This window comes from Pyrus communis, chromosome 9, assembly GCF_041283825.1.
Source record: "Pyrus communis isolate YQ-2024b chromosome 9, ASM4128382v1, whole genome shotgun sequence".
NCBI lineage: Eukaryota > Viridiplantae > Streptophyta > Magnoliopsida > Rosales > Rosaceae > Pyrus > Pyrus communis.
This window is the reverse complement of record NC_142573.1, coordinates 27658654-27661903: the sequence shown is the minus strand read 5'-3', so window position 1 is coordinate 27661903 and position 3250 is coordinate 27658654.

Genomic DNA, 3250 nt, shown 5'->3' with positions numbered 1-3250 from the left:
ATCGTGGCAATTTCCCATTGTTTTTTGTTTTTGATAGGGTGCAAGTTGGATTGAAAATTCCTGCCCGGACCAAAAAATCCCCGAGCCCCAACTTTTTTTATTTAAAAAATTGTCGAAAGATTTAGCCAACAATTAAAATGTATCTATCTACTCGATTTGAAATTTATTATGTTTAGATATTTTATTTTGTATATTTAATTATACTATTATATATTAAATGTCCCAATAATTCAAATAAAAAAAAAATTGAATGGTGGATACATAAAAATTGTAAAATTTTAAAAGTCTAGCAAAATGTAGGAGATTCAAATTATGTTTCGAAAATTCTAAAATAATATTGACTCTGAAATTTTTGATAAATTCCAATGATCCAAATTCCGAAATTACAACTAACATTTGATTCCAATTCTTTTTTGGATTGGCATTGGAATGCTTGTTTTTTTTTTTTTTTTTAAAAAAAGTTGAAGTTATATCATAAAATTAATTGGAAGTATGAAAATTAGCTCAACTTGCTTCTGTGCAATGTCCCTCGTGTTTTGAGAAAGACGAAAATTTTCCATCTTTTTCTAGCTAAAATAATTTCAACGTTGAATCTGTTTACTTTTGCATTATTTGTATTAGCAAACAAATGATATGTCATGACTGATAAATGAGAATAATACTACTAAATTTGTAATGAAGTACAATGGCGAACAAATTACCTCCACCTTTCTTCATATCTAATTTCTCTCATATATTCCTCTATATATAGCAAAAAATATGAAAGATAAAGACTAAACGAAATGGTTACAAAACGGTTGTTTGTGTTGTGTTATTGTTTGGGCCCAAAATATTATTGCTGGGCCGAGCAGCAAGATGTGCTCGGCCCAAGGAGATGATAAATACTATGGGCCGAATAATAGGGCCCGGGCCAGCTAACAGGGTCGGCTAAATCCTATCATAAGTAGTCCAGATAAATAGAAAGGTCGAGGAAGTCCTGGTGCAACTAGGATTCTCGACCAGCAAGGAATGAAGTCCCGAAAATAAGGAAAATTCAGAATCCTAGTAGGAGTAGGTTTGTTCGAGGAAGAAGCGAAATGGGACAATGACTCCCAATCCAAATCGGAGTCGGTTTCAAGGAATAGGGCACTATAAATACAAGAAATCATGCAAACAGAAAGGACCTTCACAATCAGCATACAATTGCCCTGCGCAAAACCTCTCAAACACCTTGAGATTTTTCCTTTTCTTTTCCCCGCCGACACACCTTCAGTTTGGATAAACAGCACTGTGGAAGCACCCGGCGAGCATCTTCAGTTTGGATAAACAGCACTGCTGCCGCAGAATCAGCCGACCGAGAAGCACATTCAGTTTGGATAAACAGCACTGCGTCGAGGTCGACCGGTTATCTATCTAAGTCTCGGCCGAGAAGGGTTTTCGAACCTTTATTGGCAGAGGTCACCTTGCTAGCCTTTTCGGCATAGTCAGGTGTTACGAATCGCATTGCTCGGCGTACAGGACGCCGAGTTATTTTATGATTGGATACTCGCAAGTAGGTTTCAGGGTTCGGCATTCCGACGGCCGAACTACGTTTACCATCAAGACATACATCACGTTCGAGTACCTGTGCCCATACAGTTTGGTCTCGATTCGACGTGTTTATACTCTTACGAATATAATCACGGTGACCGAATCGGGCTCCGACGATTATTGAACTCCGCAGAATTAGCAGCCTTGTCTTCAGGCTGTAGAACTCAGAGACCGAGAGCGTTCCTTCCTCGGTCGCAATCGCAAGATAGAGAAGTCAACGACGCACTCCAAGCGACATCAGCAAATTTTACTCCTCGGCCGAGCTCGGCCGACGAGTTGGCACGCCCCGCATTCAACCGAAGGACGTAGTTAGCTTACTAGTTACTCGGCCTGCGCGCCACGTAGGTTTTGTAATTTTCAGGGTCAACATTTTGGCACGCCCAGTGGGACCATTTGTGCTAAACCTTCGGAGTTCATAACCATTGAGACACGGTCTACGAAGCAGAAAACAACCATGGGAAAGTCAACGACTGACTTGCCAGTGCAAGGCCTTGGGCAGGATTTGCACCCTACAAAAAATCCGATCATAATTGCGCCGCCCGAGGCCACAAGTGTAACACGCCGAGAGAACGAAGTCTGTCTCGGCGGGCAACTTTACAACCCCGCAGTCCCGAATCAAACAGCTGGAATGTTCATGGAAGGGATTGTGGAAGATTGTGATGACGATGGTGGGGAAGGTTCCGATCCACCAACTAGGACATTCCTTCGGAGACGACTGGATGAACAATATCGTCAGGTCGAGCAGTCGATTGGTCAGAAGATGAATGATTTGCTAGACGCAATACGTAGTAACAGCGATACACATACCAGAATGCTTGAACTATTGGTTAGTAAAGCCTTTGAAGATGGCCAGGTCGGCCAGCCTCGGCAGCTCCCGACGAATGTGCCTATACCAGCCTAGAGAGGGTCCGCTCGGCCGCAACCAGTCCCCTTGGAAAGAAGAGGACCAGGAAATAGAGCCGAGGGACCAAGCCAGGGAGAAGAAGTCGCTTCCATAAACGTGACCGAAGTCCAAAGAATGATAGATTCGGCCCTAAAAAAAGGGCCGAAGTTTCCAAAATTCATTCACCCATACCCGGCCTATGTGGAAAGGTTTGAATACCCACGAGGATTTAAGATCCCCGATTTCAGCCTCTTCGCCGGGGAATCATCTTTATCCTCACTAGAACATGTGGCTCGGTTCACAGCGCAGTGTGGGGACGTCAATAGCGATTTCTACAAACTACGGCTGTTTAATTTTTCACTGACAGGCTCAGCTTTCGCCTGGTACATTAATCTTCCACCCAACTCCGTGCAGAGTTGGGAAGAGTTGGTCGAAAAGTTCCATGAACAATTTTATCGGCTAGGGATGGAGATGTCCGTATTATCGTTGGCCAGGATGGCTCAAGCATCTGACGAATCTCCAATGGAATACCTAACAAGGTTTAAATCGGCCAGGAATTGGTGCCGAGTGCCACTCCCCGAAGTGGAATTCGTCAGGATCGCCCTCAACGGATTAGACGTGGAGTACAAAAAGAAGTTCCTGGGGGCAAATATTCGAGATATGTACGAACTTGCTCAACATGTCGAACAATATGATTATCTACTCCGAGAAGAAAAAATATCAAAGTCACCATCCCGAGGGACGTTGTATAAGAACCCCACGGTTAGCTATGCATCGGCCGAAGGTGAAGAACCTCAG